The sequence below is a fragment of the Vidua macroura genome, chromosome 13 (genome assembly GCF_024509145.1).
Source record: "Vidua macroura isolate BioBank_ID:100142 chromosome 13, ASM2450914v1, whole genome shotgun sequence".
NCBI lineage: Eukaryota > Metazoa > Chordata > Aves > Passeriformes > Viduidae > Vidua > Vidua macroura.
The window spans coordinates 94,589-118,038 of NC_071583.1; the positions used below are offsets into that span (position 1 = coordinate 94,589).

At 47.4% G+C, this 23,450-nt stretch overlaps 2 long non-coding RNA genes across 4 annotated transcripts; both read right to left on the bottom strand.

Annotated features, from left to right (window-relative positions):
* Nucleotides 1-6,700: 6,700 nt before the first annotated feature.
* On the bottom strand, nucleotides 6,701-22,102 carry LOC128814113 (uncharacterized). 3 transcript variants are annotated; one of them, XR_008439264.1, is made up of 5 exons: nucleotides 21,739-22,102; nucleotides 19,263-19,331; nucleotides 16,328-18,740; nucleotides 15,188-16,243; nucleotides 6,701-6,791 (listed from the first exon to the last, which is right to left on the bottom strand). It is a non-coding gene; the product is annotated as an uncharacterized LOC128814113 (long non-coding RNA). The 3 variants fall into 3 exon arrangements; XR_008439266.1 differs by having other exon boundaries at nucleotides 22,019-22,092; XR_008439265.1 differs by lacking the exon at nucleotides 6,701-6,791 and adding an exon at nucleotides 13,766-14,157 and having other exon boundaries at nucleotides 15,134-16,243.
* Nucleotides 12,444-13,534, bottom strand: LOC128814114 (uncharacterized). Its single transcript, XR_008439267.1, has 3 exons — nucleotides 13,125-13,534; nucleotides 13,018-13,044; nucleotides 12,444-12,910 (listed from the first exon to the last, which is right to left on the bottom strand). It is a non-coding gene; the product is annotated as an uncharacterized LOC128814114 (long non-coding RNA).
* Nucleotides 22,103-23,450: the final 1,348 nt, after the last annotated feature.

Genomic DNA, 23,450 nt, shown 5'->3' on the forward strand with positions numbered 1-23,450 from the left:
ACAAGGACGGACAACACGTCCCCTACCAACTACCCCCTCCATTTAAACCTCAGGATGATGAAAATGGGGGGGGGGGGCTACCCTCAAGTCAAAACCCAGCATACAACAACAATATTTTTCCCCTTCTATTTGAAATAGAACACAGGGATTCGCTGCCACCCCGGGATACCCCTAACACCCTGGAAAAGGCATGTTTTCCTTCAATCAAGACCCTCAAAACCACGAGTGCACGGGAATCCCACCCAGTTCAAACACAGGCAATAACGGAAGAGAAGTTGCTTCCCTCATTTTGAATTTCTTTTGTCTTAATAAACCCTAGTTTGTTTGGGTTTTTGGTTTTGTTTTGTTTTTTTTTTTTTTTTTTTTTGGTTTTTTTTTTGGTTTTGGGGTTTTTTTGGTTTTTTTTTTGGTTTTTTTTTGTTTTTTTTTTTTTTTCGGGGAGCAACGGGGAGGGATTGGCAAAACGAAATTTAAAAGGGAAAGGAGAAAAGTCCCCGCTACAAAGGCACACCGTCTCACCTGTTTGGCTGCTGTTTCCCGGCACAAAGGTTTGTCCCTCGGCACCTGCTTTGAGCAATGCTCCAGGTATCCAAGCGATCCCCCAGACCCTGTCTGAAGCTCTCACCGTCCTTCCATGAGACAACCCCGGGAGCCCCCCCCCCAAACTCCTCTTCCCCAACAGCTCCATGCAAGAGTGAGCTGAGGCAAACCCCCTAAAACAGCCGCCGGCAGGAGCCGCCCCCTCATCATCCTCACAGCTCACACCTGGGGCTGCTCTGAGCCCTCATCATCCTCACAGCTCACACCTGGGGCTGCTCTGAGCCCTCATCATCCTCACAGCTCACACCTGGAGCTGCTCTGAGCCCTCATCATCCTCAGAGCTCACACCTGGCGCTGTTGCCACTCTCCAACAGCGCCTCTCCCTGTCCAGCACACAGCCCACTTCTCACAGACACACACCAAGCAGAAATCCACTAGGGGTGTTGGCTTTTCTTAGTCCGTCTGGTTAGACGATTAAAACACGCACATGCATTGATGGTCATTGAGGGAAAGCTTTCCAGTGGACAAAATAGTCATTTTGGAAGCACACTTTGATACACCTTCAGAAAAAGCAGAATCAGCACCAGCTCCTAAGACCCTTGCTGAGGAACCCAGCCCTCCTTGGGACACCCAAAGCAGCAGACCTCGAAAAAGGAGGGGAAAAGTCAAGCTTGGAGTGGAAAAAGAGAACATAAGTACACCAGCCTTTCAAAATGCCTGCACACAGCAATAGTGGGAACCAGTCACATTTCTCCTTTCCTTGCTTTCTGTGATGACATAAATATGAAGTAAAAACACGTTAAACAAAAGGCAGAGCTAGGATTTTACAGGTCTTCATTTTGGCAGTCTGGATGACAAACGCCTCTTACGGGACTGCGACACGTTTTGGGGACTGGCAGAGAATGGAGGCAAAAGGTGCCAGAGCGCCCTTTCTATTCCCTTCAGCCCCTGCAGCTGTTCTGATGGTTTCAGGGCACTTGCTTGGTTCATTCCTAGATCAAAACGTTATGGCATTATTTTCAAAACTACTACCCATGCCCAGTCAGAGTTTCCTACATTCCTGGATACAAATGAGTGGATAGAGAGAGGGTTTCTTTCCAAATGAATTTAGCAATACTTTCCTATTTTTACCAATACCTATAAAAACGAAACATTTGCCAGGATTTAGTAGTATTCTACACACCCCCCTCCCTGTGCATTTTGGGGCAGCTTTGGGTCCCTCGGGGGGACGGCACCCGGCAGGACCCCCCCTCATTCACCACCCACCTGCTCCTCCGCCGCAGCGTGCGTCCCTCTCCTAGGGACCTTAGGGTGCCCCAAATGACACCAGAGCCCCGAGTCTTCACCCCTTTTTCCTGGCCCCCAAAGAAGGCACAGAAGGAGTCTTAACTGCCCCGGACAGCAGCCCAGCACTTGCTTCCATCCCTTTCCACATGTACATCCCCCCCGCAAGGGACTCTGCCGCAACAAGAAAGGGGGGCAGCCCCCAGAAGGGTCGAAGCTCCTGCCCAGCCTCGCTGTCACGGGCGAGGGGCAGAGAGAGGGAGCGGCAGAGACGGCGGGGACGCGGCACGGACGGCACGGCACCGAGCGGGGGCCGCTCTCAGCGCGATGCCGGCAAAGCCGCAGGTCCGGCGGGGCCGGGCGGGGTTTGACCGGCACGGGGGGATCCGCCGAGAGCCTCCGGCCCCGTGCGGGGGGACTCCCGCAAGGGCCCGGGGCCGCCGGGCTCCGGCCCTCTGGGCTTTATGCTCCGGCGCCCCCGGCCCCGCGGCTGCGGGGAAAGAAGGAACGGGGCGACGGCAAGAGAGGAGGGCTAGCAGGGCGTGAGACAGCGTATGGAGGGAGGGAGGTCGGGCTGTGGAGGAAAGCGGGAGGGCAAGGGAAAGGCCGGGAGCGGGGAAGAGGGACGGTGCACAGAGGAGGGAGAGAAGAGGAATAGAACGGAGGAGCGGGATAGGGACAGGGCAGTGGGGGTCGGGTTTGCGAGGGAGAGGAGGGGAGGGTCCGCGGACAAAGAACAGGAATACGGGGAGGAGGAAGGAAGGGTAGAGGGGGGGACGGGAGGGGAGACCGAAAAGGGAGAGAAAGGGGTCGGCTTTGGGGAGAGAGGGAACTAAGGGATAGAGAGAGAAAGAAGGGGAATACGGGAAGGAGGAAGAAAGGAAGAAGGATTGGTAGAGAGAGGGACAAGAGGGGGAGCCGATCCACCCCGAGCCCGCCCCGGCGGCCCGCCCTGCTCGGGATGCTGCGCTCGGCGGAGCTCGGCTCGGTTCGGCCCCACTCGGCTCCTCGCCTACACTCGGGCTGTTCTCCGCTAGACTCGGCTGGATTCGCCTCTTCGGCGCAGCTCGGCTCGCCTCAACTCGGAGCCGCTCGGCTCCGCTCGGCTCCGTTCGGCTCCGCTCGGCTCCCCGCGGCAGCGCGCCTCCCGCGCACGCGCACAGCTCGCCGCTCTCCTGCCGCCGAGCCCCGCGCCCGGCCCGGCCGGCGCACGGAAACCCCCGCGCCACATCAGAGCCAGCAGTTTCTGCGCTAAAGCCTTTCTGTCCTAGAAGGAGATAAACTTCTCTACCTCCTTCGTATCCTCAGTTTTCTTCTTTGATTTCAAAATCAGAGTTACAAAAACCTACTCAACTACAAGACTCAGTAAGTAGCCGAGAAAGTAGTCCCGTCAATTTCAGAACCTAAAGAACACGTTATACTTAAGTTTCCACACTTCAAAAAAGAAAAATCACACACGAGTCCTACTCACTGTGTCAAGCCTTATTTAAAACACACAAAAAAAAACCCTAAAAGAAATAGTTCCACAACCAAAACAGAACAAACAAGTAACACTAACTAAAACCACGCATCCAAATACAATCCGAAAAATCTCTTTTCAACGTGTCTCGTTTGTATACCTCCTCACAACTAACCTTATCCTTTACAAACACTAAATTGCAAATCAAAAAACTTACACATAACATAAACTCTTCAAATAACATTTATACACTCATACCCCAAATGACAGGTAAACCACCAAAAGTAAAATTACTAAAATCATTACAAACAAATACTTGTACAATATTTAGTTACAAAACAACCCCCAAACCACACAAAACCACAAAGAAGTTACCTCAAAACAGCAAACCTACAATTTAAAACAATTAATCCACTAAGACCAAACTTAACAATAATACATTAAAAAAACACCAAAAAAAAAAAAAAAAAACCAAAAAAAACCACAAACAAACAACCAAAAAAAAAAAGAACACCCACCCAAAAATACCCAATCGCTCCAACACAAATTTACTTCTCAGTATCAAAACAGTACGACCTTTTAATAACCTAATTCTATTATTTCTGCATCTCTTTTAACACCTAAAATAACTACAACTCACACTTGAACCACATTAAATGAACTTACTTATTAACTAGCCAAATGAAACAATAACACATCTATAACATTAAATAAATTACTGCCAAATAGGAACATCTTTAAACATACTATCTTACAAAATAAAACAACTGTTCATTTTTTATTATTCACACACAATCATAAATATAAAACATTTAAAAAATATATAAATTGATGAAATCACAAGAAATCAATTTACAAAAACATTACAAAAATTTTAAATTAATCACACATAAATAAAAAATAACGAAATAATATTTTCAAGAATTAAAACATCACTAAATAACTTAAATCATTATTAAAAACTAAAATACTCATCTTATTAATAATTACTGCTTTTTATCTCCCCTACCGATTTAAATTTTTACATAGAACTCTACAAAAATCCTTAACAAGTAGATGTATAACTTAAATTTAAAACATTTATAGATAAACATACTTAATGAATAATCTACACACCAAACAACTAAACTAACAAGAAAAACCTAATAAAATACTAATATATTCATAACATCAAAACCCCAAATCATTAACATAAAAACCCATATAAACACATGAAAATACCTACAGTTAAAAAAGACGTACCTTAATGAACAATATTCATAGCTTAATAATTCATTACAAACTCTTACCAATTAATGATTAACATTAATTACTTGATACCAATAAAATACAAGAAAATGTTACTTTAGCCAATAACTATAATAAAATCTCATAACTAATAACTTAAAATCTCACTTTATTAAAAATATACAACGGTGAAGCAACGTATCATCAAAAATCCCATTATTATCACTACACAGCTATACGTATATACATATATCTATATACAGATAGATAGATCATATATCCATCTCAACAGCAGCATCTGGGACCGATTCCTGTTTTCTCTCTTGTCTCCTAAATTTATTAGCCATAGAGGATGGAGTAAGGAAATCATTTTATTTATCACCTTGTTCTCCAGAAACCTGAAAAACAAAATAAAACAGAACAAAAAGAAAAAAAAGAAAAAAAAAGAAAACCACATTTGAAAGGCAGATCCTCACCAGCAGCTGGTCCATCTCCTACAGGGGACCATATTCTAGGGCACTTTTGGTGCACTTGTCTGAACCTGTCAGGGCACTCTGTGCCTGCAGAAGAGATTTTTTTTTGTCAGGGAGAGGCAAGGGGAGGAGAAATAACGTTCTAGACAGCTCAAATCCATTACTGTGCCACTTCCTGTGCAGCAGGTCCTGTGACAGGATGGGAACTGAGGCTGCTTGAAATTTAAAAGCTAAAGACACCAGCACAAGGTGTCCTTTTGCTTTGTCAAGGAAGTGATTCCCAAATCACACAGCCCCCCCACCATCGTCCCTCCTACCACCACCTGAAAGCCTCTTGATTCTCTTCTCAAAAACACAAGGGACACCTCAGAGTTCAGCAAGTTCTGCCAGTGCAGCCCTCGGTGTGCCCCCGTCTCCAGGTCTGTCCCCCTTGCTTTCATCCTCAGCCACGTCATTCTTCAGCCGTGGACAGGAAATTGTCCCCATTTCTCCCGTACTTCCCTGGTTACCTTTTCTCTAAGCCGTGCAGGACCCACGAGAGGAGGCTGTGATCCTCTATCAGCTCATGGGCAGCTCTAGAGGTGACACGGGCAGCACTCTGTCGTATCTCCAGAATACGACTCTGAAACAGAGAATGCAACTTGTTCTTTTACAGCCAAGATCTGATTATCTAAAATAAAATGAGCAATTTGGCTGGTACCCCATCAACTTCCAGCTAAAATGAACACCGCCTGTTCTCAGCAACTCCAGAGAAGGAAAGACATTCTCCCTTCAACGCTTCCCACCACAGGTGCTGCTCTTACAAGAAGTATTCAGGTAGCAAGACAATTTTCTCTTTTTGTCCGAGGTTTTGATACCTGAAATCCTCAGGGTGGATGCTCCCAAACCTGAGAGCTCCCGGCAGGCGAGGTTCCCTCCTGCCGAAGCACTGTGCAGGTGACAAACGTGCTGGCTGGGGAAATAGAGACCCCAAAAAGAAAAGGCCCCGACTGCAGGAGCAAAACCACGGCACCCCCGTGAGGCTCCACGACGGCAGGAACCGGTCCCAGTTTCAGGGGATAAGGATGGGACCGGTTTAGACACAAGCAAAATTATTTCCCCATCCACACATCCACAAAACCAACAAGGAACAGATTTTCAAGAGGACCAAGGCAGAATCAGCTATTCCTTTCTGTTTGGTACTTGAGATCTCGAGGCCAATACAAGCTTTTGTGGTTTTGGGGTATTTGGGAACTGTTCTTTTTCAATTCTTACCTGGGAGCCCTGGTCACACAAAGGACTGCTGAAAAAGGCAAGAATGACCCGGAAAATCCTCTGGTAGACATAAAGCTCACAGCAATGTTTGTCACGCAGCCCTTCCCCAAGAAATCTGAGGATCCACTCGCGCTCTGTTTTCTACGGGAAGCCACAAAGAAAAACACCACTGTCAGACATTCCGACATTTCCAAAGGATACCTGCTCCTAAGAGCACAAAACCCCGGTTCCCTCCGAGTGCCAGCTCAGGGCTCACCACAGCTTCTTCTGGACTTCTCCATTTCCATTCCTACCAAATTTAATCGCTAACATCCACTGGGAACAGTCAGTCTGCAGCCCAAACATGCAGTGGAAATGGAATTTTAGAAGTACCTGTTTCTAAAATACTTCAGTTGATCTCAAAGTTACTAACCTAAACTCCTTCAAACAACTTGTTCACGAGGAGGCAGGGATTGATTCAATACTCACCAGCCCATCTGGCCAAGGTCAGAGCTCTGTGCCCACCCAGGACACGGCAGCCAGCAGGGACCCTTCTCCCACTCTCCAGCACGGACCTGTGAAGCCAGGGAGAAGTTTACGGAGCAGCAACAGCCAGAAGATGCTCTCTGCTTCCGTACGCTCTCTGATCCATCACTCCCAAGGAAAGTCCCCACGGATCGGAAGCAACCACCTCTCATTTCTCCTCCGCAATCATCACTGCTTGCCTTTCTCTGCAAGCGTTTCCTCCCGTGCCCGTCCCCAGAGCACCTTTAGTCCATCTTTTCCTCCCAACCGCAGCTCTCCAGCACAAATGCCACTCCTCACACAGACAAAGCAAACACTCATCTGCCTCAGCTTTTGGCCTAGAAAGCAAAAACCTCAACGCGTCCGCCTACGTGATTAAAACACAGAGACGCACGGGTGGACATAGATGGAAAGCTTTTCAGGAGAGAAAAGAGCTGATTCGCTAGCACGCCTCCATACAGCTTCAGAAAAATCAGAATCCACAGCAACTCCTAAGACCCCTGCTGAGGAACCCAGCCCTCCTGGGAACACCCAATTCAGCAGCCACGGGAAAAGGATGGGAGAAGCCAAGCTTGGGGTGAAAAAAAGATGACATCAATACAGCAGCCTGTAAAAAGCCTTCACACAGCAACAGTGGGAACCAGTCCCATTTGCTCCGTCCCTGCTTTTTGGGATGACGCAAACAGGAAATGAAAACACGTGAAACACAAGGCACACCTATAGGGCGTACCAGGTGCTCCTTTTGGCAGCGTGGATGACAAAGGTCTCTCTGCGCACTTACAGGCAGCCCGGTTTCAATCCATCCTTAGCCCAAGCCTTCCTCGCCTCCCATTCGCCAGCGCTCTGCTCTGGCCTTTGGAGCGCTGGCCCCGTCCTCCCGCAGCAGCACGGCACCGGAACACAGCGAGGCAAAGCGTGCCGGAGCCGCCCGTGCTGTCAGCGTACCTGTCAGCTCCCGGCGGTGGGCAACTCCGGCCCTGCGGGCAAGGGGGAGACGGCTCGGGCACCTCCAGCGGCTGCTCTGCCCCGATGCTTTCGCGTTCTCCTGCATTTCCCTGCAGCGGAGGGGGTCCGGGACGGGGGCGGATCGTGTCAGAGTGGAGACGGCGGGGAAGCACGGGGAGGCGGCGGGAACGCGGCGGGACGAGACAGGGACGCGGCGGGACGGCGACGACTCGCTTGACCTTCCAAAGATGGCGGCAGGAGGGGCGGGGAAAGCCGGGGCCCCGCTCCGCCGCCCGCGCGCCGCCCCGGCGGCATTTTCCGGCACGCGGTCGCTTCCAGCGTCTAGAGAGGGACGCGCGCGGGGATCGGGAAAGGGGAGTGCAGCCCTGTTCCGACGCCGCTCGCCCCCCGCCCGCCGCCCCCGGCCCGTGAGCGCTGCGACCGCGCCTCCGCCGCCCGCCGAAAGCGGCCCCGCCGGGCCGCCCTCGCCGCTGCCGTTCTTCTCGGTCATCGGGTCCCTTTGCTCTCCCGAATCTCCTTCACCCCTCCCCTCTATTTACAGACACCGCCCCGCTTGCCGCTCGCTCCCGCGCCTCGCCCTTCCCACGCTCGGCGGCCGTCCTTCCCCCCTCAGCCGGCACCCAGCGGCGAGGGGCAGGGCGCTGGCTGGGGGCGGCTGCAGTACCGCTCTCTGTCCACAAGGCGGCAGCACCGCCGGCGGCCACAGCCGGGGGCTGCCGCTCGCCCGGAGGGAAGGGAGGCAGAAAAGAACGGGGGCGATCCCCTTGGAAAAATCCTGAAAAATAAAGGGCCCAAAAAACATCCGCACACAAACTAAAACACACTGCCTCTAACCCAATACAACCCCTCCAAAATCCTTTTCTTTTAAACTCTCTCTAACTATCTTTCATATTTATACTTTTCACATTCCCATTTATCATGTATATTGATGCATGATGTTATTTCGATTCTATATTAAATATCTTCCTATGACTTCTATTTATTTCTATTTTATCTTTTTATAGATCTAGATATATATATTATACATTTCTATATTTATATTGCAAAAATAGTTCTGTTATTTAAAATAAAAGCCCTGCCTGTAACCAAATTCTAGCTCTATGATATTAATATTAACGATCTCTTATTTAAAAGAAAAATGCTGCCTGAAACCCACCCGCCCGCGGCGCAAGTGTGGCAACAGCCCGTGTCCGCAGTACTGGCAAGGCCGCGGGAAATTCCGGCGGGGCGGCGCCTGCGTGGCGCGCGGGCAGTGCAGCACGCGGACCACGATTTTCCCGCGCTTTTTTTTTTTTTTTTTTTTTTTTTTTTTTTTTTTTTTTTTTTTCCTATCCGCCATATTGAGAAGGTCAAGAGTGTCCCGGCCGCCGCGACACTTTCAAGATGGCGGCCAGGTGAGGCCCTCGGAAGGGAGAGGCGTTTTTGCCGATGCCTGTCGGCGCCCGCTCACAACCTGACCGCCGGCGCAGCCGCTGAGCTCACAGTCCGTGGCCACGACACGGGAAAAAGCGAAAAAAATCCCGCGGGGCGGCGCCGGCGTCAGGGTGGCGTGCAGGCAGTGCAGTAAACAGACCGTGGTCCTCGTTTTTCCCGCCTTTTTTGCCGCCATATTGGGAAGGTCAAGCGAGTCCGTGACAACCCACTCCCAAGATGGCGGCCGCGGGAGGACCTCGGGCGACGGCTGCAGTCCCGCACTCTGGCCACAAGGCGGCGGCACTGCCGCCCGCCCTGGGGCTGCAGGCGGGGAAGGCGCGCAAAGAAGAACAGGCGCGACCCCCTTCAAAACATCCTCTGCAATAAATGCCCCTAAACAGCCCGCACGAAACCAAAAATCACCGACAAAAAAAAAAAACCAAACAAACCTGCCTCTAACCCAATAATAACCAAAATAAAAAATCTTTTCTTTTAAACTGTATTTCAATCTATATTATTTTTATATTTTTCATATTTATATTCACATTTTGATTTAAAATGTATACTGATGTATAATGATAATTTTATAATTTCTTACATTCATTCATATTACTTAAAGTTTATTTTGTTTTATATTTTTATGCATGTCTTAATATATTGATTACATATTTCTATATTTAGATTGATATTTCTAAAAGGTTTATATTTTTAAAAATAAAATCCCTGCATCTATCCAAGTAAAAACCTAAAAAAAAAAAAAAACAACTTTCTTTTAAACTGTTTGTAAATTTATCTATATATTTTTCGCATTTATATTCAAATTTGCATTTTAAAGGTAGATTGATATATGTTGTTATTTATATTCTATCTCTTCTTATTACTTATTTTTACTTATATTTTATATTTTTATATTTATCTTTATACATTGATTATATATTTTTATATTTAGAAGTCTATCAAAATAAAATGCATATTCATATTTTTTAAAATAAAAACCCTGCCTCGAACCAAATAAAAACCAAAAAAGCCCTTTCTTTAAACAATATTTAAATATTTATATCATATTTTCATAATTATAATCACATTTGCATTTATACTTTCTATTGATGGATTACATTTATAAATGTATATAATTTATATAATAAGATAACAAGATAGATAAAATATTATTTATATTATATTTCATACATACTGCTAATACTTCTATTTACTTACATTTTAATTTTTATATAGATTTTAATGTACGTATTATATACTTCTATACATAGATTTCTAATTTATTTATATTTCTAATTTTTACAATAAAAACCCTGCCTACTAACAAATACAAAATTTAAAAAATCCTTTTATTTTAAACTATATTTGAATATGTCTATATTCATGCTTTTGATATTTACATTTATATGCTCTTGTATATTATATTACAGTATATTGACGTACTATATTTAGATATATATAATATATTACATGTAATGTGGTATAATAAGACATATACACTAGAATATCTATTAGGTATTGTATCGATTTCTGTGATTTTGTTTTTTTTTCTATTTTATATTTATATATACACGTATATTAATGATACATTACATCCTCACAGCGCATACCTGGGGCTGTTCTGGCTTTCTTTCCAAATGAATTTAGCAATACTTTCCTATTTTTACCAAGACCTATAAAAACGAAACATTTGCCAGGATTTAGTAGTATTCTACACACCCCCCTCCCTGTGCATTTTGGGGCAGCTTTGGGTCCCTCGGGGGGACGGCACCCGGCAGGAACCCCCCCTCATTCGCCACCCACCTGCTCCTCCGCCGCAGCGTGCGTCCCTCTCCTAGGGACCTTAGGGTGCCCCAAATGACACCAGAGCCCCGAGTCTTCACCCCTTTTTCCTGGCCCCCAAAGAAGGCACAGAAGGAGTCTAACTGCCCCGGACAGCAGCCCAGCACTTGCTTCCATCCCTTTCCACATGTACATCCCCCCCGCAAGGGACTCTGCCGCAACAAGAAAGGGGGGCAGCCCCCAGAAGGGTCGAAGCTCCTGCCCAGCCTCGCTGTCACGGGCGAGGGGCAGAGAGAGGGAGCGGCAGAGACGGCGGGGACGCGGCACGGACGGCACGGCACCGAGCGGGGGCCGCTCTCAGCGCGATGCCGGCAAAGCCGCAGGTCCGGCGGGGCCGGGCGGGGTTTGACCGGCACGGGGGGATCCGCCGAGAGCCTCCGGCCCCGTGCGGGGGGACTCCCGCAAGGGCCCGGGGCCGCCGGGCTCCGGCCCTCTGGGCTTTATGCTCCGGCGCCCCCGGCCCCGCGGCTGCGGGGAAAGAAGGAACGGGGCGACGGCAAGAGAGGAGGGCTAGCAGGGCGTGAGACAGCGTATGGAGGGAGGGAGGTCGGGCTGTGGAGGAAAGCGGGAGGGCAAGGGAAAGGCCGGGAGCGGGGAAGAGGGACGGTGCACAGAGGAGGGAGAGAAGAGGAATAGAACGGAGGAGCGGGGTAGGGACAGGGCAGTGGGGGTCGGGTTTGCGAGGGAGAGGAGGGGAGGGTCCGCGGACAAAGAACAGGAATACGGGGAGGAGGAAGGAAGGGTAGAGGGGGGCACGGGAGGGGAGGCCGAAAAGGGAGAGAAAGGTGCCGGCTTTGGGGAGAGCGGGAAATGGGGGAAAGAGAGAAAGAAGAGGAATACGGGGAGGAGGAAGGATTGGTAGAGAGAGGAACATGAGAGGGAGCCTCAGAGAGCCCCGACTCCACCCGAGCCCGCCCCGGCGGCCCGCCCTGCTCGGGATGCTGCGCTCGGCGGAGCGCGGCTCGGCGAAACTCGGCTCCGCTCGCTGCGTTCGGACCAACTCGGCTCGGTCCGGCTCAGCTTGGATCGGTTCCACTCCCTGGGGGCGGCGCCGCCTCCCGTGCAGCGCGCACAGCTCGGGGCTCTCCTGATGCCGAACCCCGCGGCCGGCCGGACCGTCGCACGGAAACCCCCCACGCCAGATTAGACCAAGCAGTTTCTATGTTAAACCCTTTTTGTCCTAGAAGAAAAAAACTTATCTACCTCCTGCGTTTTCTCATTTTTCTTCATTGATTTCAAAATCAGAGTATAAAAAAACTTCCCCTAAAAAGGATTTGGTAAGTAGTCAAGAAAGTAGTCCCGTAAATTTCGTAACCTGAAATATACTTATGTTTCCACGAAAACTAGACCACACAAGAGTCCTACTCACTATGTCAACCCTTATGTAAAATGCTTAAAAAAAAAAAACAAAACCAAAACAACCCAAGATAAAGAATTCCACAACCAAAACAAAACATACAAGTAACACTAACTAAAACCACCCATACAAACACACCATGTTTATTGGACACCAATCCTAAAAATCTATTTTCTAAATGCCTTGTTAAGTATACCTCTTCACATCTAACCTTATCCCTCACAGAATTCAAACAGTAAATACAAAAATTCCTCCACATAACATAAACTTAAAATAACATTTATACACTCTTATCCCAAATGACAATTAAATTACAATACTACAAATTACAAAAGACATTAAAAATAAATCCATGAAAAATAAATACATACAAAAAAATAAACAAACAAATAAACAAAAAAACCCCTGAAACCACAAAGAAGTTACCTCAAAATATCACACCTATAATTTAAAACAATAATATATCAAAAACAACACAAAATACCCACATATTCCAACAAAAAATTAATTCACAATATCAATTCCCACAGAAGTGAAAACCGGGGTCCATTGGCCACTTGCGGATGTGGTCTCGTTGTAACAGAAGCGGACCGCCTAGAGCACGCAAACAAGAACGGAGCCTAAGAGCTGCACCGGGAATTGAGACCGGAGCAAGAACAACTGCTGCCTGCCACCGCTCACTGCTCACCTTGCCCACTTACCTTGACTGCTAGTATCTGGTTTAGTTCCTAAAAATAACAACAAAGAAAATAGCTGTAATACAGAGGCACCATTTATACTCCCCCTGCAAAGACAAACGGTGACTGACCTTCTTGGGGGACCCCCTCACCCGGGACGGGGCCCTCTGCCACGGATTCCATCTGGCTGCGTCTGAAAGAACGTTAGCACAAAAGTCAGAGCACTGCAGGATAACTTAACAGCTCCAGGTAGCCTTCATCAATCTACAGATCCCATCTAGAGTCCAAATACACCCCACATTACAAATTTCCAGGCCCCAGGACATGCCCCATTCTAGACCTACACCAGGCTATGCAGCAGGGCAGAGCAGCTCCAGGCCAAATACCCAGACACCCGTGACACAGAACAAGACAAACAAGGGGACACAACAGGGGGAGAAAGCTCTGGGCGAGAAGAATGCCCTCAGGGAGCCAGAGACTGCAGAATGAGATGACCTAGCTGAGACTGATGGCGAGCCTCTAAGGCTCAGAGAACCCTGCAGGAACAAGATGCTAACTGAATGACCTATTCCAAGCAAGGCAGAGAAGGATGCCCGAGAACCCTAGCGTCAGAATGCTCTACGGATCTCCGCATCGCTACGAGTCCTAATCTGCTAGAACGCATCCTTGCCGTCACTATTGTCACAAATCACAGCTGTCGAGAACAGCCCAGAACAAGACCTCAAAAGACAGCTGACCGGATGCTACTCTGATGCCTGTCCGGGCTCCCGAGCCAAAGGTAAGAAGGAATCAGCACGGGGCCGAGGAACACAGAGATGAGAGCTGCAAAGATGGACGCCCGGGCTTCCGATAAGCCCCTCAAAGGACTAAGGCAAAAGACACAGAAGGCACGACAGACAAGTGACACACCGTGCACCGGCACTGCTCTGCCCTGAGCACGTCAGCACTGTGAGGTTTTTCCTTTATGTGGCCTAAAGGGCCACCCCCATCTCCAAAGCTGCCTCCAAAAGCCCTCCCAGCGCCTCGCTTCCATCCCCTCTCAGGGTCCCAGCCCTCGACTTATCTCTCGGACGTCCGGGGACGAGAATCCACGTCCGGTGCCGAGGAAGGCCGCCTCGCCCGCTGGCAGTTTCCTAGACTCACCGACTGTGGCCCCTTGCTCAGCTACAATCAAGAACACCAAAGAAACATGTTACCATAATCAGTATTTCACAGATTCTCTGCAACAACAAAACAAAACATACACGACAATCAAACAAACTAAATGAATAAAACCTCTATAATACAATTAATAATAATGCAATTTCCAATATTATAAATACCTTACTGATTAATTACAGGACAGTACCTAAAACCCATCAAAACGAACACTACATACTCACACTTATAAAACCCACTACAGCAGAATTATAAACCTACCCTCTACTTCATGGTATGACCCATATAACCGTTTGTAAACCTTAAACAACAAATCCTGTTAAAATTTTACTGTTTTAATTATATTTTTATAACATAAAAATATTACTACATAGTAAAAAAAAAAAATCAAAACAAATAAATCTAACAAATCCCACAACAAAAAATATTCAACAAAACTCAATCCCAAAAAACCCTTGCCATCAGCACCTGAAACAAGAACCATAACATTCAAGAAGTACACCATGTCCGTTATCATACATCAACTACGAACAAAATAAAACGATACAATCAATTCCTTAAAACCACCTCAAAATCACTACATCAAGGAACTTTGGAAAATTAAAAGCCGCGCTCCCGGCACCGGGCGGAAGGCGGCTTCCGGTAAGAAAGCGGCTCCTCCGGCGGCTCCTGAGGGCTGCAGGGGGCCCCGACGGCGCCCGAGCCCCGCGCCCGGAGCGGACGGAGCGGCCGGCACCGGCCGGCACCGGCGCAGCGCCCGCGCCGCCTCTCCCGCCCGCCGGCCCGGCAAAGCTCCCCGCGGCTCCGCACGCCTCGCTCCGGCGCGGCTCCGGCAGTCCCGCGCCAGCCCGGCCGCGCCCAAGTCCCCTTCCACCTCGGCAGCTCCCCAGGCAACGCCAGCAGCTCCCGCGCCACAGCCTTGGCTGCCGGGCCAGGGGCAGAAGAAGCGCCCTCCAATGCAGCGGCACAGCCCGATTCCAACCCTTCAAACGCTGCGAGAGCTGCAGCCTCCTTCAATTCAGCCCCCGGAACTGACGCCACACTCAGGTGCTCGCCTCACTTCAACAAGGGCAAACAAATGTGTTCTCCCCTTCAGTTTCATCCCCTGTAAGAGCAGAAAAGAAGGTACATTCCTCAAATGATGGTAAAAGGGGGATTTTTACCGCAATCCAAACCCTTTACAAGGACGGACAACACGTCCCCTACCAACTACCCCCTCCATTTAAACCTCAGGATGATGAAAATGGGGGGGCTACCCTCAAGTCAAAACCCAGCATACAACAACAATATTTTTCCCCTTCAATTTGAAATAGAACACAGGGATTCCCTGCCACCCCGGGATACCCCTAACACCATGGAAAAGGCATGTTTTCCTTCAATCAAGACCCTCAAAACCACGAGTGCATGGGAATCCCACCCAGTTCAAACACAGACAATAATGGAAGAGAAGCAGAACTGCTGCTGTACTCTTAGTAATCTCAAGTTTGCCTCCAGGACCATAATGTCAAAGGCAGCCATCAAAGTAATGGCTAAGTTGACCTTCATGGCCATGTGGATGATCATAAAGAACTGGACTTTGAGAGCTGGTGTTCAAGTCTCAGACTAGATAAAACATGTGCAGGAGCAATACCAGTAAAGCCTATAGACAAAAAGCTTGGTTGTTTTCTGCTTTAAAAAAACTCAGCTATCTAAATTATGGTTCAGTAACTCAGGTGAGTTCAGCCTGCCACATTCAGTTGAAAAAGGATCAACTAAGTCTACACTCTAAGATATAAAAAGCAGTTAAATTAAAGAGGTGGGACACACAGTATCATTCTCCCACTGAATGTAGGCCACAGAAGCTTCTCTCTGCCCCAGGAGCTGCAAGGAATTTGGGTAGGTGAATGACATCAGAAAATCACTATAAAATTCAAAGGCAGAAAGAGAAAATCTACCATTAAAAGGCAGAAAAATGGGAAAGGTTTCAGAAAACATCTTTGCAGCCCAAATAATTATTTCCAATTCCCCAGTGAGAATGGGAAACTGCAGCAATTAGGACCGCACAGTCCACAGCAAGAGCTCAGCACACATCCAGAGAGGCATTTTCCAGCATCTAAAATAAAAAAAAAAAAAAAAGGGAGAAAGAGTTGATTTATTTTGTTTTAAAGTTACTTTAAGTTCTTAAAACCAAACCAACCTTTGCTCTTGATTTTGGTCACTGACACACACACAGGAAGCCAGTGGTCACACAGGCCCTGCTTGCAGAATTCCTAATCCAAACCCTCGCCTTCCTTGCCCAGCGCTGAGGGAAATCTGACAGAGGAATAATAAAGAGCCTTTGCTGAGAGCAGTCATCACCCCTGTCTCCTGTCACCCAGCGGCGAGGGCCAGGGCGCTGGCTCGGGGGGCTGCAGTACCGCTCTCTGCCCACAAGGTGGCTGCACTGCCGCCGAAGTCAGCCCGGGGCTGCGACGAGCTTGAGGGGCGGGCAGAGAATGGACGCAAAAATTGCCAGAGCGTCCTATCCCCTTCAGCGCCAGCAGCTTTTCTTATGGTTTCAGGCACTTGATTGTTTCATTCCTATATAAAAACGTTATGGCATTATTTTCAAAAACCTGCACGTCTTGTCCGAGTTTCTTATATTCCTGTACATAATATAGTAGATAGAGAGGGCTTATTATAAAATGAATTTATAAATAAATTTAGATTGTTAATATATATAAGAAAGAAAAACTTGACAGGTTTTGGTATTCTATACTCATCCCTCCCTGTGAATCTTCTGGCAGCTTTGGGTCCTTCTGGGGGAGGACACCCAACATGACTCCCCCTGATTCCCCACTCACCTGCTCCTCCACTGCAGCATGGCTCTCCCACGGATGTTGGGGTGCCCCAAAAGAGATCTGAGCCCTCAAGCCTCCAACTCATCTCCCAGCCTTTTCTCCTCACCCCCAAAGAAGGCACAAAACGAGTCCCTGGACAGAAGCACATTGCTTTATATTAAAGCCATTTCCACGTGTACACGCCCCCAAAAAGAGGCTCTGCCACAACAAGAAAGGGCAGCAGCCCCCAGAAAGCCTGAAGATCCTCCCCAGCTCCACTGTCACAGGCCACCGGCCACCCCACGGCATGAGGGCAGCAGTTAGCTCATCCCTTCCCTACGACACTGCTGCTGCTGCTGCCCCCCGGAACGCTGCAGCACCGGCATCTGCGCTCACGGACCCGTCCAGCTGTGGGATGGGAGCACCAGGGACAGATGACGCGAGGCAGAAGGAGGGAGTGGGAGCAGAGAGGATACAGGAAGAAAAGGAAGAACAGGGTGCAGGATGAAATTGAAAAAAAACCCCAAACAAAACCAACAAAAAACTGGGATGGGCAAAAAAGAAAAAAAAAGTAAAACTCTGTGAATTAGACTGGATGGCCCAAAGTGTTGTTTTCCTTGTTTCACAGTACTGCCTACATGTAAGGAAGCTGCCTTTCCTTGCTATGACATCTAACACCAGCAAGGAAACTGTGGAAAAAATTAGGAAACTACAGCATTAGAAGCACTTCTAATACATTTAGGAAACACTTTCAGACGATCACAGAGAGCATATAACCAAAAATACTAATCTGCACAAGGCTTGAACTGACCAACCTCAGTGATTGTAAAGCTCATTTCAAAAACCTGAATTTTCACATTATTACTATTTTACCACCTATGAAATATAGTGCACCAGCCTTGATCTCAGAGCATAAGTCTGGAGTAATAGTAAATCACAGAATCATAGAATGGTTTAAGTTGGAAGGGGCCTCCTATGGCAGTGATATCTTTCACTAGATCAGGTTGCTAATGGTCCATTCATCAGACCCGTATCCCTCCAATATGGCAGTTACAATGCTGGGAGGCCCAAACCAGTGGATTTAGAGAAGTCCAGGTAGATGACATCCATAGCTTTTCCAGTGTTCACTAATGCAGCTACTCCACCATAGGACGCTTCTAGATCAGTCTTGCACAATTTGCCATTGGTGAGGTCATGTTGACTGTCTTTAACTGCCTCTCTGTGTCTCAAATGTTTTGACTTGTCTTCCAGGGGGATCTGCTCCATGTTCTTAGCAGGCATGAAGGTGAGGCTGACTGGAGAGCAGTTCCCATGGTCCTTGTTTTTACCTTTTTAAAAATGCATGTAATATTTCCCTTTTTTCAGTCACTGGGGATTTTGCCTGACTGCCATGTCTTTTCAAGTATCCTTGAGAATGGCCTGGCAATTACATCAGCCAATTCCCTCCGGACCACGGAATGCTACTGATTGCCTCCCATGGACTTTTGTACCTTCAGGTTCCTCGCATGGTCCCAAACCTGATCTTCATTTTCAATGGCTGTTATGTATTCCCCCAGTCCCTGTCTTGAGGGGCAGGAGCTTGAGAGATGTAGGAAGAGAGATTACCATGGAAAACTGAGATGAAAAAATTGCTGAGTATCTCAGCCTTCTCCACGATAGTTGCCTGTAGTTTTCCTGTCTTCCTTATGAGGAGAGCACGGGGAGTGTCATGCGTGCATTTTCTTTCCTTTCCTATTCAACATACTTTGTCTTGGCTTGCCTGACCTCATCTCTGCTCCAGGCAGCATATCCCTACAATGAAAGAAAAGCATACACTGAAGACAAGTGTGAGGTTGCAAGTAATTTGGAATTCAGCCATACATGGCTTCTAGATTTACTGCCTATTTAAGTGCACATATTCCAGAATTTTGCTTATTTCACATTCACAGAGGCATGTTGCAAGAATAGCATGCATATTCAAGAAAGGTCCAGTACAGCTGCCCTGACCTATAAAAACTGGCACTCAGCAACTAGCAACTACACGGTTATAGTGCTAACATTCATTGCAAGAAGCAATGCCAAAGCCAGCTGACAACAGAGGACATAAATCTGGAATTTGATATTAAAGAGACATCTTCCAGTTGTAAACTGTAGTATTCTTGTTAATAAGGGATTATACAGACCTGCAGCTGCACTGGGTCTTCTATAGTACACAAAGAAATTAGGTAAGTAAGAAATACCAGATTTGGAATGTAGAAGTAGAGATTTGCATTTAAAACTTCAAAAACTTGAAACAAATACCCATGATGTACCAGGCATCTAATGTATTCTTACCTTTACTGGCTAGTAAGTCTTTTGTGTGGACAGGCTTCTTTACCTTCTTTACTTGGCAGCTAACAGACGCTGTATGAGGAAGCAAAGGAAACAAGAAAATCAAAATTAAATTAACAAGACCTGTTTTATGGCTTTTGAAATGTACATCTCCAAATACACGTAGTTCCATCATCAATCGTATTCTGGAGAGGCTAATAACAAATGCCACATATTAAACAGTCACGAAATTGTAAACCTAAACCTCGTAACTGTATAAAGCCAATGTGAAATTAGAAGCCCTGTGTTACGGGTTTCCCACGCTCTTCATTTCATTCAAAAGCTGGAAGCTTTTGGAATGCCACTTATAACATGACCTGTATCAGCTGACTTTCTGGTATTACCTCTCAAGCACTGCATCAACTTAAGAGGTATGAATGAATGAGCCATGTGTGAAGGATTACCTGTATAATGCATCTCACTCATACACATGTATACAGACCACTGAAGGGTTAAAAAGGATGGTGTTCTGAAACTCTCAGGCTCCCCAACCCTCTTTCCTTAACCCCTTCCTCAGAGTCTGGATGAGATCAAGTGGTTGTGTTGATCATGACAATTCATCCCCAAGAGGCAGATGCTGGACTGCAAGGACCAAGGCAGTAACCAGTCTCCTACTGAACCGTATTCAGCCTTTCAGCACTTACACACTGCAAATCCACTTTTGCTGGCTCAGGACTCGAGTCAGGGAAGGTACGTAACAACCAGTGTTCATTCAAAGGCGTAGTCCTTCTATCTATACTCATTATTAATTCAACTTATTCAGTATTAATAGTACTAGAGGTCTATAATTTTACAACAGAACAATTATAGAGTAAACTGCCACAGCTGCTAAAAAACGTTAATATGTGGCATGGAATATAAGTGAAAAAAAATTCAGCAATGCACAGCTCTGCTCTAACACCTGGTGTCAGGGCCAAAGTAAGTGACCAGGTCTAACTACAACTCCCTCCTTTGATTTTCAGAGAGGGAATTTTTGGGGGTCTTACTGTGAGCTGGAGGGAAAGTCAGTCTAAATATCCACCTTCTCAAGCTGATGGTACAGCTTCTCAGCCAATCCACAACTAAATCCACAAGTTTTCACCCCTGGAGGTGGAAAACGGAAAAAAGTGTAGCTGTCATTCATATATTCCACTGCCCTCATCCCATTCACATGATATTGGACTCATACCTTCTGTTTTGAGGATATGTTCTAAGGCATGTTTCTTTTTCCTTGGCTTCAAACCCATCACTTGGCTTCAGTATCACCATATATATTTAGTCTCACTTACCCCATTTTTTGTTTCTTGCTTCTTTTACTGCTCCTTCCACTAGAAGCTAAACTTCTTTTTTCTTATCTTATAATGTCTTTCCCATTGCCACTGATCACCTTCAGGATCCTTAGGGCGTCATGTCCATGTGGGGCATGGGCAGTCCAAACAAAACATGCCACAGATGTAAACTGGTGCATGAGTTATTGCTGCTATTCATATTACTTTTAAATGCCAAAGGAGCTTGTAGTTATTGCTACATCATATTACTATTCATAGAGCTGCTAACATCAGTGGTTATTTTTCAGACCATTACTCAGGATACTGCCCTATAATTTTCTTGAACTTAATTTTAGTAGTCTGCTTCATTCTTTTTTTTTATTTCTCCTGAGTGCTGTGGGTGGCAAAATGTAAGCAGTCTTTGTTTAATTCCCTGCTTATTCTTGAAGGCTTGAATTACTTCACTTACCAAATCTCCTGCTTTTCTATCTCCTGGTCTATCATTATGCTAGCCAGTGATCCATACCTACAGTGAATTTCCTTTGATAGATATTTTTTTTACACTTACAGCTGCTGTATTTCTTTCAGCGGGGAGTATTAAACCCATTCCAAAATGATGCATGCGATGATAAGCAGAGACCTTTTTTTTTTTTTTTTAACTTAGAGCACTTTATATCATCTATTTGTACTCTTTACCAAGGTCCCCAGGCTCTCTAATGCGAGAGATGGAAGCTTGGTTGCATTAGCTTGCTGATAGGATTTGAGGGGGGGAATGAGATGGCAGAAAGCATCTCACGGCAGCACAGTGCTCTGACCCCCGCTCGTTCAGCAAACACAGCCCACGGCACTGCACGCGTCACCCGCGGCCAGGGCCTGCCCCTCGCTCGGGAGAAGCCGCCGCCGCGGTGGCAGCGTGCGAGCAGCCACGCGCCCGGGGCAGGAGCTCTGCCCGCCGGCCACAACCCTGCTCCAGCCCCACGGCTCCCCAGCGAGCGCAGGCACGGCCACGAAGCGGGCGAGCGGCCGGGGCAGAGCCACGGTGGGGAACGGAACGCCGAGCGGCCCCCGCCCGGCGCAGTGCCAGGCCCCTCTTCACCCCCTCTTCTGCCCCGGGGCGGGGGGGGGGGGGGGACGCGGGCACGGCGGGCAGGAAACACCCCGAGGCCCGTGGCCACCCGCGGTGATGCGCTTACTCGGTCGGGGTCCAAGCGCGCTGCCGCTAGCCGGGAGAAGAGCGGCAGGGCCGGGCGGAAGCGGACACGGGTCCGACGGAAGCACCGCAGCACACGGGGCCCTCCCGCCCCGCCCTTACGGCTGGGTCGTGCTCGGGTCCCGCCGGCCCCGGCCGCGCTCGGTGGCGGGCGGGTGCTGCCCGGCAGGGAGCACAATGCACGGCGGCTGCGCTCTCCGGAGTGACAGCAGCGTGCGCCCGCCGGTCGGCAAGACGCAGGTTTGGGGTGGCCAAAGTGTTACCGCTGGACATCGGCGCACGAAAGGGTGCTCGGTTCTCTGTTCCGGGCCTCCCTCGCCGCTGCTCCTGATCTCCAGCTAGGAAGAATGTGTAGCAATGAGAGCGCCAGATACTGCGAAAAAACAGATTTGAGAGCCCTGAACAAAACAGGAAAAGGAAGACGTTTAGTCTAAGCCAAGATTCCAGCTGTAAAAAATACATCACTTTCCAGCTTTCAGTTTTGGTGGGTTACCTATGTTTGTCTGAGAGTCAAAAAAAAAAAAAAAAAAAAAAAAAAAAAAAAAAAACAAAAAAAAACCAAAAAACACAAACCCTCCCCTAACACCCAAACACATTTTAAAATGCCAGCTAATCACTGCAAGTGTTACAGCAGCAGAGGAAAAAGGAAAATAAGCAGCCTATCATTTTTATAGGCTCCTTTGTCACATATGTACTTAAAATAAATCACCCAAATAATGGTTTTAATTCCACATTAGTGCATACAGCAGTTTACTGAGTTTATGGCTGGTGGTTAGGCTTTATGAACACCGTATTTCAGTGCTACAAGGAAGGAAGTGCTGAGCACAGATGTTTGCAAATAGCGATAATAGGATAATAAATTACTGCAAAGTAAAGACAAACTCTTGATGTCACAGACCTACTCTCTTATTTATGCAGAAAAAATATCTTAATGTATTCAATAAAAAGGTATAAGGAATTCCTGGCTGGTGCTGCAGTGGGCAGAGATACAGTGGGCTATGCCTGATCCCTTAAAGGCTGTTCTGTCCTTGTTTGAGCTGGCCTGGTGGAGGTATGTCTCAAATCTAATTATTTTAGTTTTCTTTAGTTGACAGCTGTAGCTGAAGTCCGATGATAAAGAAGTACATTTTGGAGACGGCAGAGGCTGGAGGGTGCTGAAATAGTTTTATTCTTTCTTGCAGGGCAAGGCAAAACCATTCTCCTCATCACCACAACTCACAGGAATTGAAAGCTGGGGAATAAGAGGGTTTTGAAGAAGTGAGATGGATGGCTCCAGTAGGAGCACAGGATCTGAGCCCCTTAAGATTTGATAATGAAAATAAAATTGCTGTAGGTCTATGCCTAATTCCTGCTTCTCTCTTTTTACTACCTGTTCCCAGTGTATGCTCGTTCTAGAGTATCAAAACTAGATAATCTGTTTCTGAGACAGATCTGTTTTTCACAGCACATGCTCATCCCAACTAACATCATGCTGCCTGCAGGCTTTCCACATTTTCCTTGCCAGGAAAATATCACACCTACTTTTAAGACATCAATACAAGTCAAGAACACTTGTTGATCCTCTGCTCATCCAAGCATAATTTTGGAGATTCAGTGTGGACCTGCTGGGACAAGCAGGGGTTCCAAGCAGCCTCTCTGATGTGAAGCATGCCACTTCTCGCAGTCACCCTCCTGTGTATTAGCTATTTCCTACCA